The sequence below is a fragment of the Canis lupus genome, chromosome 9 (assembly GCF_011100685.1).
Source record: "Canis lupus familiaris isolate Mischka breed German Shepherd chromosome 9, alternate assembly UU_Cfam_GSD_1.0, whole genome shotgun sequence".
In the NCBI taxonomy this organism is placed as follows: domain Eukaryota; kingdom Metazoa; phylum Chordata; class Mammalia; order Carnivora; family Canidae; genus Canis; species Canis lupus.
In genome coordinates, this window is record NC_049230.1 from 39,743,972 (window position 1) to 39,767,433 (window position 23,462).

Genomic DNA, 23,462 nt, shown 5'->3' on the forward strand with positions numbered 1-23,462 from the left:
AGCCAGGAATCACACCAAGTCTCATCCCCTCTGCAGTCTAATTTGAGGATCATGAATGTCTCCCTCCTTGAACTATTAATTTACTTGAAATTCCACTATTAGACATTTATTCCTTCAAATCTTAGAGTAGTTTCTCTCTAACATCATCTCCCAGAAAACACAAGTATACCTGGAGGAGGTCATGACTGAAATTTTAGCATTTGTCTAAACTAACGAACGCCAACTCTGAAGTTACAGGCTATGGGAAGAAAAAAAGATATAAGGAAAGAGAAGAAATATCCATTCAAAGAGTAATCGCTGAGTGCTGGCTGTGTGCCAAGCCCTGACCTGGGCACCAGAAAAAAATGGCACCATGTTACGGTGGGATTCAGAGTTAATTAAGAACTTTCTGAATTTTCTAAATGAGGCGAGTAGGGCAAGAATAATTATCAGCATCCCTACTTTGCATCTGAGAAGACCAATACTTTGGCAGATTAAGAGACTGGTCCCTGACAGTGGTCCTTCCCACTCCTGGAGGGGGCGGCTTTTTCCTCTGGCCCATCCACACCCACAGGCATGACCCATTGGGCCCAAGGGGACCTGAAGGCGGTTCTAGAGCCCAGTTGGTAGCCTGATTTAGCACAGATCTTCATAAAATACAGCAGAGAGCAAAGGTGAGCTGGGTTTTTTTTCTTGTTTTCTGAGTTTTAACGCTGCTGACATTTCCATATTTGTGGCGCTTGGTTATGTATTAGGCATTTAAGGTGCATTTATAATATTAACCTTTTTAGAGGGGCCACCTTTAAAGCAGTCACCCTTGCCTGCTTAAAATGCAACTCTGAGTGTTACCTGCAGTTCCAGCAATTGGAGTTAATGTATCAAAGCTATGAAATACAGGAGTGTGGGAGGTGTAAGGAGGGTGCATTGGGAGGTGGGGGGTAGATTTTACTAACAAATGACCTACAGAGAAATATCAGATACCCATCCGAGTGTCATTACTGCCAAATCTGGCTCTGGCTCTTCTTGCTGCAGCTAAAATGATGTCAAAGAGGTATATCTCTTCCCTTCCCAGGGTATCAGAAACTGGGGAGCCATCACAGCGCTGGGTGTGCACAAGCCAAAAAGAGGAGGCAGTCTCAGAGACACAACTATATCCTGTCCCCACTCAGAAGCACTGCCCAGTCTAGGGAAAAGAAAGGGAACCACCTCAAGGGCAAGGCACTGTGTTAGGCAGGGCCTTTGACATGCACCACTCTCTCCAAGCCAGATGGAGATTGTGGTTTCTTAAAATGCAGATTGGATCCCCTGAGTGCACAGCAAGGGTCTGCAAACTACAGTCCATAGGCCAAATCCAAAAGCACTGGTCTTTGTAAATAAAGCTTTATTGGAACGTAACTACGTCTGTTCATCTGCGTATTGTCAATGGCTGCTTTTGCTCTATGGCAGCAGAGTTGAGTAGACCATGTGAACCAGAAAATCAAAAATATTTACAGGAAAAGTTTGTCAACCTCAAACATATAGGATTGAAACCGGTCTACTGAACACAATCTCCAAGATTTTGTAGGCTGGGCCTTGCTTACCTTCCCAGCCTCATCTCCAGGTATGCTCCATCTCCCCCAGCACCCTGTTCTAATCCGGTGCTTCTCAGCCCTTTTCCCTATGGAGGCTCTCTTTCTTCCTTTAAAAAAAAATTATTGTGATGGAAAAAATAGATAACATAAAATTTACCATTTAAACATTTCTAAGTGTACAGCTCAATAGTATTAAATATATTCACATTGTTGTGTGCCCAATCTCCAGAATCTTTCATTTTGCTGAGCTGAAACTCTGTCCCTAGTAAACAATAACTCCACATCCCCTTATCCTACAGCTCCACACAACCACCATTCTACTTTCCGTCCCTATAGATTTGACTACTCTAGGTACCTCATATAAGGGGAATCCCGCAGTATTAGTCTTTGGTGCCTAGCATACTTCACTTAGCATGATGTCCTCAAGGTTCATCCATGTTGTAACCTACAGAGACTTTTTAGACTTTTTCTCCTCATCTCCCTAAGAAATTTTAATACCACAGATATGCTGCATATCTGTTTGTGTACTGTGACCCTTTGGAAGGTCACAAATCATTGAAATATCCAACATCGTTCACCCTCCTTCCCAAGAACTAATTTTTGCCATCAGTGGTTATTCCTCCCACTGAAAATGCATGCTCTGGCCAGCATCCATGGCCATACCTGCCTATGAGTGCCTTCTGTCTTCTTGCCTCTTATTTGCATATACTGCCTGGAATTACCTCCCTTACCCCTGCCCCCGGCCCCAGAATTTCTTCAAAACCCAAGCTGGATGTCACCTCCTCTAGGAAGCCACCCTGGGTTCTCCTATTTACACCCTTCCTCCCGGTCACCTCAACTTTCCTCTACTATGTGCTTCTAATTAGAGTCTACCATCTTTGCTTACTCCCAACCTCACCCAGTAGTCCAGGAGGTCCCTGTGGTAAGAACTGTCTCCATCCTTCTCCCATTTCCAGAGCCAGTGTGGCACCAGAAGCAGTGCAATCCCCTAATGGATGTTCATCGAATGCATGACCTCATTACATCTTCACAAGAATGCCAACAGCATTAATAGCCCATAGAACAGCGGAGGAAACAGAGACCCTGAGAAGTAAAGTAACCTGCCCCAGGCCACATGACCTGGGGGAAGCATAGCAAAGACTTTGGAGTCAGACCAGCCTGGGCTAAAAATCTGGATTCTGCTATTAACTATTGCATGCCTCTGGGCATCAACGCCTCTCAGAGCCTCAGTTCCACACCTGGAAAATGTAAATTCTTGGTGCAGCTCAGGAAACTGAGTGACCCAGGCAGGACTCAACAGATGGTGGCCATTGTTAGTCTATTAAGTGGTAGAGTCAGGGTTTGATTCCGGCTCTGCTACACCGCACAGTCCAAGCACTTTGGGTTCTGTTGCTGCTCCCTCACTGGACTGCCAATGTGCTTTTGTACAATGGAAACTGAGTCACTTGTTTCCCATGGCCCCCTCTGAGAGGGTAGGGCCCCTCTGGAGCAGAAAGCCAGCTCTGGGGCTGGGGGTTGCTTAAAGAGCCCCAAATTAAAAGGGAGCTGCACGTTCTCAGGAGACATTTCCATCCAGCCCAGGCAGCCTGACAAATCACCCTTCTCTGCTCTAGGAATATTTCTGTCTCAAGAACTGAGGCCATTTGTCTACATTCAGTCTTCCTGGCTCCTCTGTGCCATGAGCATGCTGACAAATCTGACCGTCTGGTGCCTTTTTCTATCAGTCAACAGAAGCTCTGTTACCACCTGTGTGACAGGTTACACCATCATCAAGTGGGCCTGGCTTTGTAGAATCAGCCAGACTCCAGCTAGCGAGAGAGAGAGAGAGAGAGAGAGAGAGAGAGAGAGAGAGAGAGAGAGGGCTAGTCTGACAGAACCTGGAAACGTGGATCACTCTTCAGGCACAGGCAGCCTTGGAGAACTCACTTAACCTTTCTGGGCTTCACTCTCTTTGTAGGCAGAGTGGGACCCCCAGCCCTGGGAGGAACTACCAGGGATTTCTGTAAAGCACCTCACATACAGTAGCTGCACCTCTACCATCAGTCGCCCACTCGTCACTGGGCAAGGAGTGTGGCCACGAAGACCCTTGCCTCAGCCGAAAACTTAAGGGGAGCTCTAAGTCTTAAGCTACAGCAAACATCCAGGCAGTACTTAAAAAATAAAATCAAAATTAGCGTCAAAAAAGAAATACTTCATGATGAACAAAAGATCCACTTTTTAAAATAAAGACAAGAATCTTGTTCATCATTTTTCCTTTTGCTTCAGGCTCCAGTATAGCTTGGCCTGGCGTCTCAGCTTGCCCTTTCCTTGTAAGAATAAGAGCCTCGATGGCAGAGTCAAAGAAATGACTCACCTAGAGATGCTGAAGTTATAATCCACCCCCCCCCTTTTTTGAGATTTTATTTATTTATTTGTGAGAGACACACAGAGAGAGAAGCAGACACAGGCAGAGGGAGAAGCAGGCTCCCTGCAGGGAGCCCGATGTGGGACTCTATCTCAGGACCCCGGGATCACACCCTGAGCTAAAGGCAGATGCTCAACCACTGAGTCACCCAGGCGCCCATAAATGCCATTTTTTAAAGATTTGAAATGATCCAGAAACTGTCCCAAAGGACAGAAAGCCTGGGGCCAAGGAGGTGTCTGAGGCCCAGATATAGGTCCTGGAGGCAGACTCAGGCCTAAGCAAGACTTAGGACCACCTTGCTCCTCCCCCCACTGTCTTCCATGGAGTGGCTCAGGACAAAAGTGCTGAATGGCAGGGATAGGGGCAGAGGGGAGATGTGACAAGGAGCTCCGCATGGAGACTAGTCCCAGGGTTTTTGACATATAGTGAAATACCAGGAGGGCTCCTGGGCTGCCCTTGGAGGACACACTGCTGGCTGGACCCCCATCACTTTCGGGGAGCTGCTCATGGAAATCCCAGGCCCAGACAGCTCTGATTCAGGGGAAGCCTCTTTACTGTCACCATTGCTCCCTTCTTCCACTGCAGGGACACAGCCTGGATCTCTGCCACTGGCTTTCTGGCCAACTTCCTCTCCCTTTGTTCCTGTTTCTTCCCCTACCCCCACCCCCTCTCCCCAGCCTGCAAGCCTCCTGGTTTCCAGGCCTGGATTCCAGGCCCTGTACTTGGATCCTGCACTCTGCCTGCCACTCCATCTTGTCAGGCCCTGAGTAACTCTCCCAGAACCGGACATAACCAGCCCACCTGACCATCTTCCCAGTGCTGCTCCATCAAGCCCAGATATTGTGTGCGGTATGCACGGCTTATCATACTCTCCCCCCTCCTGCCTCCACTCTGCCCCACTCTGACAGCACATGGACATCCCAGAACTTTTGTGCCTGGTGTTTTGCTCAGGTCCTTCTGTCTAAACTCTGCCTTTTTCTCTCCTAATTATCCCTCAGTACTTCACGCTAATGTCACCTCCATTCAAAGGAGACTCTGGCTTCATTCTTACCCATTCTGAAAATCTACTATTTCTGGGTAGCTCTTGTGTGCCTGGGATGGGCCGACCTGTGGGGTCTTCAAGTGTGGGGACTGTCTTAGTTACCTTCATGGCCCCAAGTCCCAACATGACAGGGGCGCTCCCTGAGTATTTGATCAATAATTCTGACCTTGGACAGCCTCACATTCATGCTACATGTGACTACAGCCTCTCAGCTGGATGCCCCCCTTGTGCTTGGACCTGCTTTTGTTCCATACTTAGCCATCCTGCCGGCAGCCACAGAACATGCCACTGTTTTCCTTTGGCAGCCTCTGAAGAGGATCGGTTGTCCTTAGTGTCAATCGGGCTTATGGGTTCATTGACTCCACCCAACCTTACAGCTCCTGGGACCATCCCAGCCTGGAGCGGTAGAAAATGCCTCGATTTTGAAACCCATCATCTATGGGTTTGAAACCTGTCTCCCCTGCTTACCATCTCTGTCACTTTGACTGCAATACTTTGATGAACTAAACCACAGTTTCTTCGACCCAAAAGATGAGACTAAGCTTTCCTACTTGCTAATTTGTGAGAATTCATGTAAATGGAACGTGTATAAATTACCCAACACATAGTAGGTGGTGCTCTAGCAATTTCGACTTTCATTTTATTATTTTTGTTTTCCTTTGAGTTAGAATGAGGCACGTCCATCCTTATGCCTTTGCTTTATTTTTGACTTTCAATGAACTGAGTCTACCCCATATCTGGGGGTTTTAGGCACCTGACAATTATCACTGTATCTGGACATTAGTGCTGATATTAGCCTAACTGCTTACATTTCTATTTTTCCATTTCTACATCACAACTTAATGTAAAAAGGAAAAATAGATCTGTCTCTTTTGAATCCAGCTGCCAGGCTTAGCTCATATTACACTGTTTATAGACTTCGAGAAGGAGCAAATAACTGGCAGGTTTGTCAGCCCCAAGTTTTCAATGCGATGAGTCTATCCTGACTTATTGTTATTACCCCCTAATAGTTTACACTGTATTATTCTGTAATTACTCTGTGAATCACCCTGACAGCTTGCATGTTTGCAGCTTGCCTGAGTTCTTCTTTCATCTTCCGCTGAAAGCATCATTAGTCTTGCACTTGCCCACAGGAAGAAGACCCCCGTCACCTGCCAAATACAGAGGACCTTTGTCAATCCTTGTCAGGAGAGGATGACACACGAGCCACCCTGGTCTTGGGTTGGGTTGCTCATTTGGGGAGAAGGAACAGTTGCATGCATTCTAAATAACCCCTAAAAATAATGCAACCCATCTCCCCTCGTTTTGTAAGGGCTAAAGATACTGTCTTCATATCAGAATGTAAGAATGCACTCTTTGGTCAAACTTCCTCTCAACCTTAAGGATTGCACACTAGCTGGGTTGATTATTGATGGGGTCTCTTCAGAACAGGCTGTGTGGCGGTGGTCATTGAAGGACAAGTCCAATTCCCTTTTTTTGCATTAAAATGTGAGAACCCACCAATGGGAAAATATAGTTGGGCAGGACTGGGAGCCAGCCCAACAGCCAAGCTTCTCTCTTCCAAGGAAAGCCCACCTCATCTATAACCCTTGCAGAGTAGAGCAGAAAAGGTCACACAACACAAGTACACGTCACACAATGCAAGTGAATGCACTTTGCTGAATTTAGACCCCAGGGGTGCCCCTCTTTCCTATAGTGACTTTCTTCACCTCTCTGGGCCTCAGTTTCATTGTCTATGAAATGGGCACACTAACTCCTCTCCTAAGTTGTCTCAGCTAATGCTCCTTCCTCTAAGCTTATTTTGCAATGAACAAAGGTTATGAGGCTCCTCTTTTAGAACATGTAGACTCTAGAAGGCCTTGGGGTTTCAAACTCAGTGCCCTAAGACAAGGATTCTTCTGCCCAGGGGTTTGGAAAATAGTTGTGCTTCTCAGACACTTAATTTTAGACATAGAGCAACTGAGCACCTCCTTGTCCAGCCTCTTCCTGGGGGCCCTGAATACGTCCATTTTGCAGCTCCAGGCTGAAGAAAGAGTTTGTTGTGTCAACACCACTGAAGAGGGGTCTTCCTCACAAACTGGCTTTTTGTTTGAAGGGCAGCCCCAGTCCAAGCCTTGAGGAAAAGACTTTGCAAATTGTCAGAAATGATGCATCAGTGTGCAAAATGCAAATCTCCCTGGCAGGAGAGGAGCCTTCAGACCCACAATCCCCTTTCCACCCCCACTCCTCCCCCCGCCTCTCCCCCAAGACCCTCTAGGCATAGCCAAATAATTTTCTAACATGCAGAAAACTTTCTAATTGCTTCTTAAAGTTTTTTTCCCCCTTAACTGTTTTTACTTATTATAACAAAGCCTATTGTATTATGAAAGGAATATATACTTATTGTATTTCAAAAAATACAGATAAGTGGAAAAAAGGAAGGGAAAAATTGCCAATCATCATACCAAAAGATAACTACTTTAAGCTTCTTGGTGTATTCTTTTTCTGTTATTTTGTTGTGTTGAGATATTTTTACATACTTATGATTCTACATAAACAATTTTGATACTTGCTCTTTCCCCTTTATGTTTTACCATAAGAAGTCTCCTTTATGGTAACTTTCTGATACTATTTTAAATGGCTGCATGATTTCCCACTCTTCAGACTTGGCTCTCCCCTGTAATCACCACACCAGCGCTGAACATTTGGGTGGTGTCCAATTATTTCATAGTGTAAATAAGGCCTGATAAGCATCTCCAGGCATGAAGCTTTCTCTCCATTTCAGATTATTTCCTTAGGAAATTACTTGGTCAAAGGGAATGGATATTTTTTATGTCTCCTGATCCATATCATCAAATTATTTCTCAAGACATTTCACTTTTTTAGAAACAAACAAGGAAAGGAGTGTGAAGGAAGGAGCGCTGGCCTTCTATCATCCTGCCAAAATGAAGTCGCTGGAATTCTCCCAAGGCTGGACCCTTCCTAAAGAGTCGGTGGGTGAAATGGTTGCTAAGAGAGTAAAGCTTAAATAGTCTCACCACACACACACACACACACACACACACACACACACCATGGCCATTATGGGATGGGATGGAGGTATTAGCTAATGCTATGGTGGTAATCATTGGGCATCTGGGAGAGCAGAGATTGATTATTGTGGATTGAACAGACCGTGTGTAGGTAATAAGATAGATTGGTACCTAGAAGGCTGTGAAAATTCAATGAGGGACAGTCTCTCCTGGGCATACTGCTATAATTCCTGTATGAATCTGAAACCTGGGGGTGAAGATAAGAGCCAGAGAAAATTGTCTAAAGTGGTAGAGTCCAATACATTAGCCACTTTCCCCACATTGTAGCTATCGAGCACTTGAAATGCGGCTGGTTCAAAGTGAGATGTGCTATAGGGGATAACATACCAGATTTTTGAGTCTTAATTTAAAAAAAGGAAAGAAAAGAAAAAGAAAGTAAAGAATCTCATTAATTATTTTTATATTGATTACATGTTGAAATAGTATTTTTTATATATTGGGCTAGATAAAATATATTTTGAAAGTCAATCTCTTTTTTTTATAATAAACTTATTTTTTATTGGTGTTCAATTTACCAACATACAGAATAACACCCAGTGCTCATCCCGTCAAGTGCCCCCCTCAGTGCCCGTCACCCATTCACCCCCACCCCCCGCCCTCCTCCCCTTCCACCACCCCCAGTTCGTTTCCCAGAGTTGAGTCTTTATGTTCTGTCTCCCTTTCTGATATTTACTACCCATTTCTTCTCCCTCCCCTTATATTCCCCTTCACTATTATTTATATTCCCCAAATGAATGAGACATATAATGTTTGTCGTTCTCCGATTGACTCATTTCACACAGCATAATACCCTCCAGTTCCATCCACGTTGAAGCAAATGGTGGGTATTTGTCGTTTCTAATGGCTGAGTAATATTCCATTATATACATAGACCACATCTTCTTTATCCATTCGTCTGTCGGTGGACACTGAGGCTCCTTCCACAGTTTGGCTATTGTGGACATTGCTGCTAGAAACATCGGGGTGCAGGTGTCCCGGCGTTTCATTGCATCTGTGTCTTTGGGGTAAATCCTCAGCAGTGCAATTTGCTGGGTCGTAGGGCAGGTCTATTTTTAATTCTTTGAGGAACCTCCACACAGTTTTCCAGAGTGGCGGCACCAGTTCACATTCCCACCAACAGTGCAAGAGAGTTCCCTTTTCTCCGCATCCTCTCCAACATTTGTGGTTTCCTGCCTTGTTAATGTTCCCCATTCTCACTGGTGTGAGGTGGTATCTCATTGTGGTTTTGATTTGTATTTCCCTGATGGCAAGTGATGCAGAGCATTTTCTCATGTGCATGTTGGCCATGTCTATGTCTTCCTCTGTGAGATTTCTCTTCATGTCTTTTGCCCATGAAAGTCAATCTCAATTGTTTCTTTTCAATTCTGTTTCAGAGTTACTGGAAAATGTAAAGTGGCATAAATATCCCACATTATATCTCTATTGGACAGCACTGGTAGCAAGAAGCTCTAGTATTAACCTCTCTGGCACCAAGAAGCCTGAGGCAACCCTCATAACACAAAGGGGCTTACCGAAAGTTGACACCACTTAGACACTTGGCATCATCAGTTAGTGGGAAAGAATCCTCCCTGCCAGTAAAGCAGTGATTTTTAGCCTTCAGAGCATCAGAATCATTTGATCCTTTTTTCAAACACAATTGCTCTATGCTCTGTGTCCCAGAGATCCTGAATCGCTTAGTCTGGGGTAGGGCAAGACCACCTAATTTCCAAAAGTTTCCCACTTAATGGGGTTGTTCATATGCAACCGAGGTTGCAGGCTCTTACTTTGTATCCTGGCTCTGTCACCTGCTAGCAAGATGACTCTGGGCATTTACCTGCAGAATAGCGATAACCATAAGAGCAACATAAGAACTAAATGATACTATCCACCCTATCTGGTAGAAAATGAGTAATAAAATTTGTAGCTTTTTTTAAACATATGGCTTATGAATTACTGCTACTTAGCATAACAAAGGCCTGTCTTTGACTCATGAGTCAGTACAGACCTTTGCAAGAGTGCAGATCAAAAAACAGTGGCAAAATAAAATGTGTGCCTTTCATCTGTGCCATTCAGTTCAGGGCCTTTGGTGTCCCAGAAAGTAATTACTCAGAAGAAACAGAAGCAGCACCTACTTGAGTAAACATGAGTAAACAGAACTGAGGTTTTCCATACAAACAGACTGAGTGTTCTGACTTCCCCCCACCCCTTACCTGCTGTGCAGCCTTCAATGAGTATCTTAACCTCGTTGATCCTTAGTTTCCTTGTCTGGATGATGAAGATAGTAGTAATGATGATTGGAATAGCATTGTCAGAAGGATTAAATGAGTCCAGAGGGCTTAGCTTTCTTTAGGATACCTGTGGTAGGGTACACTTATGTGAGGGCAATGGGCACAGCATCCTCATCTGTAAAATGGACCTAGGATGGCGGTGCCTCTGGCATGTCATGAGGACTCAATTATGGTGGTGTCTGGCTCAATGAACACAGCCTTTATTCCTGTACTTGATTTATCCCTGACTCTGTGGGATGCTAATCCTGATGCCCTTCTCTCAACCCTGCCAGAGGCCAGATGCCCAGTCACTTGAGAAGTTCAGAGTGAATCGGGACAATTAGGAGACAGGACATGTGTTGTTCCCCCTCCCAGCGGGCTTCCCAAGAAGGTAGAGTGAAGAGCCTGGGGAAGACCTAGATGCTTCAGCCCCAAGGAACTTCAGCTCCTTCCCTCACAATGGACAGTGGTGAGGCCTATTGATCATGTGGTCCTATAACCACTTCCCTTTTGTAGATTTAAAGAGAGAGAGAGAAAGTAACTGATCTCTGACCACAAAGCAACCCAAGGGTAGAGCCTGACAAAAACCCCACACTTTTCCCACTGCATCAGGTAGTATCTCTAAGAGCACACCTATGTGCCTAAATCATAGAGGGTGGGAGGATAGGACCTTCCCTCCTTGCCCCAAATACTTTCCTCCTTTTCCTCACTACTGAAGGCAACTCCTTTCTGTGAGGAGAGGACAGGTACGATCACCCATGTGGGTGGTTCTGCACAGGCCCACAGACTTACTACCTCTGATCTTCACAAACCTCCAAGGCCAGGATGATAGTGCCCATTGGGAAGGTGAAAAAAACTGGAGGTGAATGGAGCTGAATGGAGGTTAAGTGGCTCATCCAAAGTTGAGGGACAGCTGTTAAGGACAGGGCCAATGCCTCGACCCAAATGTTCATGTTCCAGGTTTGTATATAAAGAGAAAAGACTTTTGAGAGAGGCCACACAGTGCCAACTAAGATAGAAAGATATAATTGGCTTCCTTGGGGGGAGGGGGGAGTCCTGTACTGGCACTCAAGATACCAGGCTGTGTGATGAGGTCTTGACCTTGGCCACACCACTTCTGAAATTTGGGCCTTCATTTTCTCATTTGTAGTATGGGAGTTTTTCCCAGATGACTTCTAAGATACCCATCCCATCTGACAAGCTGTGACTCTCAGTCTGGGTCCTACATGCATTAGCTTAGCCTTCCTTAGCCACTGGAGGCTGATAGTCCCATTAACTCAACAGCCTTCCAGCTAATGAACTTCTCAGCCAAGGAGGAATTAATAGCCTAATCACACTAATAGCCACCGCTTCACAAACACCTACTATCTACTACACATATATGTAGCCCCGATCCTAAAATACCCTGCAAAATGAATACTATTACCTCTATTTCACAGACGAGGAAGCTGAGGTCCTAAGAGACTAAAGGTTTTCCCACAGTTAGGCCATTCATAAGGGATGGTGGTATGGTTCAAAGCTACACGATGCTATTAACTACTGCATGCTGTCTCCTACCTCATCGCCTAAACATTACCACCATTATTTTCCCTTGGATTCTGAGCTTTTTCTTGCCTCCTCAAGAAGTTGATTCTTAAATAAGGAAAGCATTTGGCCAATCGGGCAAGGTTCCACCTCGCTTTCCCAACAACATCACCCCCAGCTCCAGGGAAGGGGAAAAAATAGCAAGGAGAGAAAGGTGTTTGAAAACATTCTGGTTCACATAATTACTATATTTAGCAGGATATCCCCTGGAGACTAATTTAATGCATAAAATATGTATATATAGCAATCATTAAGTATCACAGGGCTTGCTGAATCTCTATTTAAATAAAAAACAACAACTCAGAAACAACAATAGTGCTGAAGACAGGATCAAGTGGAGACAAGGGTTTTCTTTTTTAGCTCTTTGGCCTGATTCTCCCTGATGCTGCATGGGAGGAGAGAACAGGGAACCAAAAAGAGTGAATGAGAGGGAATCCTGAGGGAGAACAATGTATGAGTTCTCTAAAGGGTAGGACAAGGAGAAAGTAGGGATTGTGTGTGCCCACTGTAGAGGAGGTATCTCGATCATAGCAGCAGGGCCTCCAGAAGCGGAGATACCATAAGTGGTGGTGGGCGGGTATCACACTATGTATTGGATGCTGTTCTGGGCATCATGGCTCCAGCCTGCAAGGTCTAGGAAATGCCATCAGCACTTTGAGGACCAGTGGGAGAAACTTCTAGCCTAAAGAATCAGGGGCAGCTTCCCAAAGGAGGTGAAACTTCAGTGAAACCTTGAGAAGGGGAGAAGATAGGTAGAAAGGAGAAAGAGGGATGTTCTGGGTATGAGGGACAAAGTGGCCAGAAGTGTGGTGGATGGATTGTGAGTGACACACTGGGAGATGGTGGGTTGGATTTCTTGGTTGAAGATAAGGGTCCCACGGGGATCCCTGGGTGGCTCAGCAGTTTGGCGCCTGCCTTTGGCCCAGGGCGCGGTCCTGGAGTCCCGGAATCGAGTCCCGCATGGGGCTCCCGGCATGGAGCCTGCTTCTCCCTCTTCCTGTGTCTTTGCCTCTCTCTCTCTCTCTCTCTCTATGTCTATCATAAATAAATAAATAAATATTTTTTAAAAAGTGAAGATAAGGGTCCCAGTTGAATAACACCGAGAGACAAGTTTGAAAGAGATTGTCAGGAGACTGTAAAGATGCCTGATTTATTAATAGAGGAGTATAGGTGCTGTCATGTAGACAATGGGAAGACACAGGGAAGTACCTGCTAGATTGGATGGAACACTTGGGAGAGCAGCTAAAAGCTGTTGGAGGAGGTCAGGCAAGAGGAAATTGGGTCTGAATTGGAGCAGCGCCAAGAATGGGGAAGAAATGAGCAAGAAGAAAGAAATAATTGAGGAAGAATTATCAAGACTCAGCAACTTGCTGTCTGTGGTGGAAGGAGCTGGGCAGAGAGAATGGGACCTGTGTTCCAAGTCCTTATGGGAGGTTGATAGAGAAGTTTGGAGGCCTCTTGGGGAAAAATTGGTCAGCAATTCTCTGGGTCCTCTTCTCAAGGGAAAGGGGATGCTTGGGCCAAGAAGTGCACTCTCAGCAGCAGCCTCCTATCTAATGAGCACTGAGTGTGCACTTTGTGCGAGGTGCTTTGCTAAGTGCCTTACACACATCTGCTCATTGAACACAGTTCATAGCATTGTGACAAGCCTGTGAGACATATTATTTTCTCAGTTTTACAGGTGAGGAAGTTAAGGCGCGGAGAGGTTAAATAAAATTGCCCAATATCAGCCCACCAACCAATTGATCTGACTCCAGCATTTGTGAACTTAGCAGTGAAGGATGTTGGTAGAAAAAGCATGGTCTGGGAGTCATAGAGACCAGAGTTCCAATCCTGTTCATACCAGTTACAGCTCTAAGACGTTGGTCAAGTTAATGACCTCAATTTCCTTGCCCATAAAATTGGTATAATGATACGTGCTTCATCTACCATATAGGGCTGTCCTGGTAGAAATAAAAAATGGGATGATGTATTTGAAATTGCTCTGTAAATTGTGATGCGCTGTAGGAATGTGATGTATAACAGACATGAGCCTCTGAAATTGGCCACAAAGTACCTGGATGCTATGATTTAGAGAGCTTGCTCTGTGACCTTGGCCGAGTTTCTTGACTACTCTGGATCTCAATTTTCTTATTTACAGAGGGAGTACTCTTCTGAGGATTAGGATAAAAACAGAACTTAGAATTTTCTCTGCATTTCTCTACATTTCTGCCTTTCTCATTCTCCCTGTCTCAGTGATCCCCCCAGTTGTACATCATGCACAGACATAATAAACACCTCTGTTTCCCTCACCCATCCCTGCCATCATCAAATCTTAGCTGTTCTGTCACCAAACTACAGCTCTAATCTCTCACTCTTTGCTGTCACCACCACTACTCCTCCAGTCCAATCTGCCATATTCTCTGCCTGGGTTACAGCCATGAACTCCTACCGATCTTGCTCAGATCCTTTTTGCCCCGCACCTATCCACTGCCCATCACAAGCCAGAGTAACTTTTTTTTTTTTTAAGATTTTATTTATTTATTTGAGAGAGACAGAGACAGAGACAGAAAGAATGAGTGAGGGGGAGGGGCAAAAGGAGAGAGAGAAGCAGACTCCTCCCTGAGCAGGGAGCCTGATGCAAAGCTGGATCCCAGGACCCTGGGATTGTGACCTGAGCTGAAGGCAGACGCTTAACCAACTGAGCCACCCAGGCGCCCCAACCCTTTTAAAAACACAAATATACGCATATCATTATTTTGCTTAAGACATTTCAATAGCCACTCATTACTCTTAAAGTCAGTTACTGAATTCTTCTCACAACCCACAATGCCCTCCGTGGTCTGGACGCTGGCTGCCTCTGCAGCTGGCTCTTGGGCTGATCTCTGCTCTCATGCAACACACTTCAGCCACCTTGACCTTCTCCTAGTTCCTCTGAATGACATTCTCCTTCCTGCCTTAAGATCTCCATACAAGCTATTCCTCCCACCCCAGAACATTTCCCCTCATGTTCTACAGCGAGTAATGCCTGTTCAGCCTTCAGAGGCTGGCTTTTCAGGCCTATCCTCTGCAGAGCCTTCCCTCACTACCCCAGACTAGTCCAGGTCACCTTGTCATATGCTCTCAGATATGCTTGTTCTTTTTCTCTCCATATTTAGCATAGAACCATTTATTTAATCATATGTGTGAACATCTGCTTAACAGCTATTTTCCCTGCTGGACTGTGAGTTCCATGAAGTCAGGGTCTAGTTTTGTTTGTTTGTTTGTTTGTTTGCTGCGGTATCTCCAGTGCCCAGGCTCTGGTAGGTACTCTGTACATAGTTGCCCAGAGCTGGAAAAGATGTCAGATGAAAGCATCAAGCACAAAGGCTCAGATGAAGTCTATATTCAACCCGTCGTTCTCTCTCATCTACCTCGCTGTGGCTCTAGGCCAAGATGGGATCCCGGGCTGTCAGGGACAATGGTAGCTTATGTCACATCTCTTTCCGGGGTGGTTTTCTTGTGACATTCTTGGCATCTGGAGTGAGGAGGACAGCAGGCATCCCAGGAGCCTGGAAGAATGATTAGTATGAGCTTTACATGCCTTTCCCCTGGCTTTCTTCTCTAAGATATGGAGAGAAGCAGCCCATGTGCTATTGAAAATATTGCTGGATTCCAGGGCTTCTGTCTTTATAGGAGGAAGAGACCACAAGGATGGGCTCAAGGGGATGACATAAAATGCTGAGATGAGAGCCTCCTAGGAATGCACCAGGCACATGGCTTGGTTTTCTGATTCCATACCTCTGCAGATGGATCAGGCCACCCCTGGCTTCTCAGGCCCCTGCGTCAGAATATAATGAGCCCTTGAGTTTGTATGGTTCCTGTCACATTCTTTCTCCTGCTGGAGCCCAGCAAGCAAGCAGTTAATGGGGTCAGGAGTGAATCAGCAACAACTGTCCCAGATTGTTACCCCATTGTCTTAATGTATAAATTGAGGGACAGAGAATCAAGCCACCCATAACAGACAGAGATTTAATCGTATGAAAACAAAACAAAAAAACAAAAAAAACCCTTCCTCTGATGACAGCCCCCTTCCTGAAATAATATCTGTTACAAAAGCTAAATGGGTGAGAAGAGGACTCCTCTGAGGGAAAATGAAGTGCTTGAATAGCACAAGGACACCAAGCCTCCTAGAAGTACCCACTCTACTGAGAGAAGAGCAACCCAGGAGGACCTAATTCACCATGAGCCTTTGCTGAACACCACATTCCCACAGCCCTTATAGTCAGCCTCTGACCTGCCATATCTCCCTGGATTCCAGATGGCTTGCAACAATTTATGGAAGCATGGTACACACACAAGACAGTGTACTTTCATGAGCAATACAGCCTGTTGATTTTTCATGGCTTAAGTACTTCTTAAGCTTTTTACTTGTGTGACTAACACACAAGTAGAAAATTAGAGCATCATCCACACCAGTAAAGGACCCACCTCCATGCTTGTTTCTGGTTACTACCCCTACCCAGCATAACCACTATCTTGACTCCCAACAGCATAGATTAATTTGCCTGTTTTTGTACTTTTTTTTTTTTATAAGAATAGGGTTATATGGCATGTACACTTTTGTATGAGACTTGTCCATTGCTTCAATAGTTGTGGGTCATTCATTCTCATTGTGGCATGGCACTGTATTGTCCTGAAGAGAGCACAGTTCATCTATCCATTCTACACTCGTGGTCATTGTGGCACTTTCCAGGCTGTGGCTCTTAGGAATAGCACTGCTGTGAATCATCTTGTACATGACTTTTGGTAAGCGTATGCATACATTTCTATTGGGTATATATACCTGGGAGTAAAATGACTATGTCATAGGGTAGCCATATGTTAAGCTTTAGCAAATACTGCCAGTTTTCCAGAAACAGTTGTACCAATTTACACTCCTACCAGCAGCATGTGAGAGTTCCGTTATTTTTTGTTATTTTTTTCTTTTTTTAATTATTCTCTAGTTATTTGTGGGTATATCCAGAAAAAGATAGCTACAATTTCAAACACTGTAGCCCTTTATTCTTATGAATCATTAAACCATTCCCTAAATTATAATAGGGGATGATTCTGACTCCTAAAATTACACTGTACACACAGAATTTTATTTCCTCACTTGCTAACTCTTGCTCATCCCTCATGATGCTATTCAAGTATCACCTCCTCTAACTTGAGCCTGGGCTGGGCAAGGCACCCCTCCTATTTTGCTTCTGTCCTACCAGATGGCTCTCCCAGTCCTTCTCACTCATTTTGTAGGCACCTGTCTCCCCCATTAGTCTGTCAGACAGTGGCATTCTTAAGGGGAGGTACTATGTCTTAATCATCTCTGCCTTCAGCACTTGATACTGAACACAAGGTAGGCTTTCAGAAAATGTTAAATGAATACATGAATCTTTCTACTAGTTGGTAAGTTTATTGAAAGCAGGGGTCAAGACTTCTACTTCTTTTGCATCACGACAGTGGATTAATTAGGCACACAGCAGGTACTTAATAGAGGCTTGCTGCAATGAATTGGCATGAATTGCAAACCAACAGCTCCAGTTGCTCAAGGGAAAGACTCTTCTTGAAAACCACAAAAGCAGGGCTGGCAGACAAGACTCTCTGGCTGGATTTTTGGCAACATTTGGATCTTACTTCCTGCTGGCTTTTCTCCTATCACTCAGGAGAGAGAGTGAGGTGATTCAGACTCACTTCTCACCCACACATAGAGCTGACTTTGCCCCACTTTCAGCCTGGCTCAGGCTCTGATCTCCCAAGATCTGAAGTTCACAAGCCAGAGTTGCAGTGATGGAAATAAAGACCAATTCACTTCCTCCACCCCCAAGCCCTTGGGAACAGATTCACAGGACTGGGCCCTTGCTGTTGGCTCATACAGGGCCTATCCCTCCTCTGTCACATGTCTTTCTCTAGAGGTAGGAAGCAGAGCATGGATCCATGGTGGTCCATGGCAAAGCATGGATTCTTGGGCTCCAGAAAGCTAAAAGGGAAACCATGACATCTTGGGCAGATTGAGACCCAATACTGACACCATTATTCCTGCTATTACCTAACTTCCAACACTGTGAAATGTCTGGTCCAAACCATGGTGCCCATGATCTGCTGATGACCTGGAGAACTACACATTTACAATGCTCTAGTTAAGTTAGTGTCAAGCTTCTCACCAAGGGGGCTGTAAGTTCAGTGAAAAGAAAATGTGTAATGAAAGTTCAATAGATATTTTGTCCCCACATAAGAGGGGATTATTTCTACCAAAAATTTGATAGAAAAGAACTACGACCTGCTTTCCTCGAAGACTGAGAAATGGCCATTTCTGATTCTTACCTGCAGCAAGAAGCAAAATTATTTCTGTAGGAAGACACAGAATAATAATAATAACAAACATAATCCTTAATCTTTTTTTATGCTCAAAGGAATGCTATAGCATTAAAATACACCTATAGGAAGGTTATTTTAATGCGACTAAAATAATAAATTTTTTTTAAATTTTTATTTATTTATGATAGTCACAGAGAGAGAGAGAGAGAGAGAGAGAGAGAGAGAGGCAGAGACATAGGCAGAGGGAGAAGCATGCTCCATGCACCGGGAGACTGATGTGGGATTCAATCCCGGGTCTCCAGGATCGCGCCCTGGGCCAAAGGCAGGCGCCAAACTGCTGCGCCACCCAGGGATCCCTAATAAATATTTTAAATGGTATGTCGCACAAGAGTAATAAGCAGGGATTTTCAGAGATCCATTTCCAAGTTTTAATTCTAGCATGGAAATCCTGTGCATCCTTAGATAAGTTAATTCCCATTCTGGGCCTCAGTTTCTGTATTTATAAAAAGGCCCTCTCTGTGTCTAATATGTTGAGAATGTACAAGACTAAGTTTTTGTAGCTCTTTAACAGAAACTAACCATAATAAAATAACCACTATTTATTAAATATAAAATATTACACTTAGGCCCAAAGAAAACAGGGAACATGTATTCATTTAACCAATATTTACCTATGCCTACTATGTGCTAGGTGCCAGGACATAGAAGTACAAGCACTAGCCCTGTGTATAATGAGCTAAAGGTAGAGTACGGATAACAGGCACTTTGTGGCATCCACTAACAAAACAGATACAAGAGTGCAGTAGGTACAGAGAGCCATATACTCTCTTGGGTTGACAGGAAAGGATTTTCAGAGGAGGGAGCCTTGAGTAGTCATGAAGGATGCATTCCAAGGAATAGAAAGGAGGAAGAAAATGGATGCTTCTAGCTCAGAGAACAGACACATCATGACTTCAAGGTTCTACGTAGGAAAGCAAATTACTTGTGAAATCCACCCAACTCTAAACCAGAATGAGCCAACAAGGCAATGTGGTTGCAACAGGAAAACCCTCAAGCAGGCTCCTGTCCACCTCTGTTCCACACTGCCCTGACACTGTCTACAGCACTGTCTCACTGGCTTCTGGACTTTGGGAAATTCTGTTGCCTTCCCTAGATCTCTGGTTCTCATCTGTAAGGTGGGCTCAGGTAGCCTGGAAGGCCTTACTACCTGTATCACCTGTAGGCCCATAATGTCAATTCAGCAAGAACTGTCCCAAGAAAAAAAAATTAGAACTTTTAAAGATTCTAAGACTTGGCAGCTCAAACCCACCAACTGAAATAATGAATGCCTCAGCAAAATCACGTTTACAAAAAATACAGCCACAGAATTCCTCCTTTGAAAGAAGCATGACTCAAAATTTACGAGAGAATTTTATAGAGAACCCATTTCAGATGGTAGGAAATGTCTGTTTGGAAGATGTCCGACTTCTGTTTTTGCCACATTTTCGCAGACATCAGGCTGGGACAGGTGTTGTGACACAGCAGAGGTCACCTCTGTCCCTCCTAACTCTGCTTTTTACTGCTCCATGAAAGCCCCAGACCCCCATCCCAGATCACAAAGGATTATTTTGCTTGAGGATACTGACTTTGTTTCATTGTTTTCAATCCATACCCCCGCCCCCCACCGGCATACACACGTAGAATTTTTCCAAATCCTAACATTTACATAGATGGGGAAAGGGGATGGTCTACATTAACCCACATTAACCCAGTTCACATTAACCCAGGGAAAGCCCAGACTCTTCCCTGTCCACACTGGGATGCTCTGTAGTGTGACAGGCTGGTCCCTTGCAGCCCAACAGGTAACCCTGGGCAGCAGCTGCCCCTTCCCCCAGTGCAGGACACTGTGGGCCCTGAAAAGAGGAAAGCCACTCTGTTGGTGCTGAGGATGTCCAAAATTGGACACTGGATGCACAGATTGTATTTCTTAAATAGCCCTTTCGGTCCTTCCTACTAACTTCCTCCAGATTTATGGGTGCCCGGATTTGTTCCTGGTGACCATTCTTTGTAGGACCTACAATCACTTTCCTTCCCTGAAGATCAGCTCCCCTATGAAAGTGGACATTTTTTTCCCCTTTTAAACTTCAGAACAAAGAGAGCCTTATTTTCCCACTCAACACTGCTGTCCTGCTACCCTCCTGAGCCATGGGAGGCTCCCCCCTTGATGTCCAGGCTGCACCTGCACAGGCCCCTCAGGAGCCTCAGCACTGGCTTACCTTCCTCACCATGGTCAGAGAGACCCCCACTAGAGCAGAGAAGGCAAATCAAAGCAAGTTCAGTCTCAGAAAGGCATCCTGCTATCTTTATTTACTCTATTAAAGTAAAGAGAAAGAAAACCAGAAGCAGAAGCTAAGGAAGCTTATCTCCTAGAAAAGTTTGGCTTTGCAACTGTGAAATGTAGACCAAATGAGGCAGGGCAGTAGGGAGGAGCACTTGTTCCTTTTCATCAACTCCTGGGAGTAGCAGAAAGCCAAGTGCATATTAAGACCTTATTCTGGTACCAAATCCCCAACCCACCCCTACAGCTCTGCAACAGGTGAAGTTAGTTCCAGGCTAAAGCAGAGTAAGTGAAAATAGATAGCTGGAACTCAAATTTATATAGGAAAAAAGGGTTTTGATCTCTTCCTGAGAATGGGCATTTTTAAGGAGGACTGGAAAGCCGAAAACTGCAAAGAGCCTATCTGGAAATGGGAAGGAAGGGTAGGGGCATGCCCCTGGAAGGAGGAAGGCAACAAGAGGAGGCTGCATTGGAAATTCACTTGCCCCACAGTGTTGCAGAGGTCCATATTGACCTGACCTGACCTGACCTCCAGGGTCCAGGGCCCCTCCTGGAGTTGCTAGTTGCTGCCCCAACAATATTTGATCTCTGTGATGAAGGCAAGACTGCACACATGCAGTCCAGTGCCTTTGCTTGTGCTGAAGGTTTTATTCCTAGAAGCATCTCAATCTCTTCTCCCTCCCGCACCTACAAGTTCATATAGGTGTGCCCATGTGCATGTGTGCGGGCGCGCACACAAACACATCTCTGCATCCAAATCAGTTTCATAAAAATCAAAAGCCTAGCCAAAAAGCCACCTCCTCCATGAAACCGATTTGGAGCTCCCTTGCTCAGAGAGTCCATGGCACCTTCTTTGACCTTCGATTATAGGATTCATGTGTTACAGCCGTTTGTGAATGTGCTTTATCTCCCCACCAGCTTATAAACTCCTTGCATGCAAGAGCCCTATCTTATTCATCTCTGATTCCTCACAGTGCCCACAGCACTCCCTGGCCCAAAGGGGTCCTTTTTTGGAGGGGTGACCTTAAAGTTCCACCACTGGAGATCATCTGAACACTTGCTGATAGCAAGAGGAATGATTCACAACATGTCTTATCCTCTGACCGGGGATGGGGACCACAGCATTCCAAAAGAAACAGGTCTCTGGCACTGGATGGAGGGCAAAGGCAGAAGAAACTCCGGACACCATTCAAACTTCTTAGGGGCTTGATTAATTTCTTTAATTAACCAGCCTGTAACCATTAAGGCAAGTGGCATGGATGATAATAATGCAAGAATGGGACCCAAGATTAGGTGTAAACAACTACAGTGCTGTACCCAGTGGCTGGGCCCTGTTCTCTGAAGCTGGTCCTGGAGCCAGAGAAGAGAAATGTGCAGGGTGTGATCAAAGGCAGACCAGTGCTGATTAGCACCAAACGTCTTACCTTGTCAGCACCAGCTCCCAGGGCGAATTAAGTGCCTACAAAATGAATGTGTGCCTGGAAAACCTCCAAAAGTGAATTTTTTTTCTTGCCCAAATGTTACCCAGTATTTTAATTAACCTGGGCTTATTGTTCTAATTACTTGAGTTTTATACCGTGAATTGCTGTTCGGGACTGGTGACGATCAGTAAACACAATTACCATGTATATTTTTCAGCAAAGCTTTGCCCTTAAAATTTTATTTAAAAAATAATAATTAGCAACATAAATCTTTAATTTCTAGTTCACTGGGGCTAACAGACTGAGTAGGATGGAAGAAAGGCTTTCTTAGAATATCAGGATCTGGTCTTAATAGCCTCCCAGCATCCAATACCTTAATGGTCTTACTTCACTTTGAGAAATGTCAGGTGCAAAAGTTAGGGATGCAGACTCTGCTGCAATATATCACTGAGTGAGAAAAAAATAACACATAACAGAATGTAGGTAACAATAGCATTTTCAGTAACAAAAAAAAAACACCGCGTGAATATGTGTGTTTGAGTATATATATATATACCAATCTGTTAACGCTGGTTAGTTACCCTTGGAGAGCGGGACTGGAAGCACTAGGGAAGTAAGAAAGACTCTTCGTTTTTATTTTATATGCTTCAGTGTTGAAGTTTGAGTTTTATAATAGAAGTATTACCTTTACAATTGAAATATTTTGTAAAATCTGAAGATCACCACTCCTTGAATGAATGAGGGGCACAGTGACACAAAGCCATGTGCAGGGAGCCCATGGATGCCTGGGGGCTGTAGCTATGCAGGGCTCTGGTCCTAGAGCACCCTCTTTGGCTGTCACAGTGGAATCTTGTAGAACCTGGATCTCTCTTCCTGCTTCTCCAACTTCTGCTTCTGGATCCTACTCCAACATCTTGCAATCCTTTCTTAGCTTCTCCATCCTTTTATTCAGGACACATGCTGGGATCCCTGATCCTAGCCCATTTCTATCTTCAGCCTTCAATTCCATCTTGGTGTTTTCCTTGATCTTCCAACGTGAGCCTTTTCGAATCACCTGTGCCTCCACCCAGTCATCATCCAGTATGCCTTGCCCTCACCACCTGCCCCCATGGAGATCCTCTCTGTGGGGTCCCAACCCGGTCTGTGTTTAATGATACATATTTTTGATCAAACATGACCCTAAGACACAAGCTAATTACTTATTTCTAGGGTTCAACTAAAGAAAATTAACCTTGCCAGTGTGGAAGAGAAACTAAGGAGGTCAGACTTGAGAAATACTACTTCCAATGAGGTACCTTCCTGAGAGATCCCTAAGGATGGTTTTTATTTGCTTGATTTTTACCTCATGTCCCATATTGGAACCTAACCCCCACCTAAGATGAAACTCCCGAGGAGTACATTGAATGAGATGGACCTGAAATGGAAATAGGTTAAAATATCACTCTCCCTCTTGTTCGAGGGTAGGTGATACTGTGTGCAGAGGTCCTCACTTATTCATTCACCCAGAATGAA

The 23,462-nt window shown here is 44.7% G+C and overlaps 1 protein-coding gene and 1 long non-coding RNA gene across 3 annotated transcripts in view; one reads left to right on the forward strand and one right to left on the reverse strand.

Annotated features, from left to right (window-relative positions):
• Window positions 1-23,462, forward strand: part of ASIC2 (acid sensing ion channel subunit 2) — a 1,001,679-nt gene that overhangs the window by 689,919 nt on the left and 288,298 nt on the right. The window lies entirely within an intron of this gene.
• The window catches only part of LOC106559309, a 29,766-nt gene continuing 11,963 nt past the window's right edge, over window positions 5,660-23,462 (reverse strand). The window contains exon 3 of the long non-coding RNA XR_005364677.1: window positions 5,660-6,147. This is a non-coding gene — a long non-coding RNA (uncharacterized LOC106559309). The remainder of the gene's footprint in view (window positions 6,148-23,462) is intronic.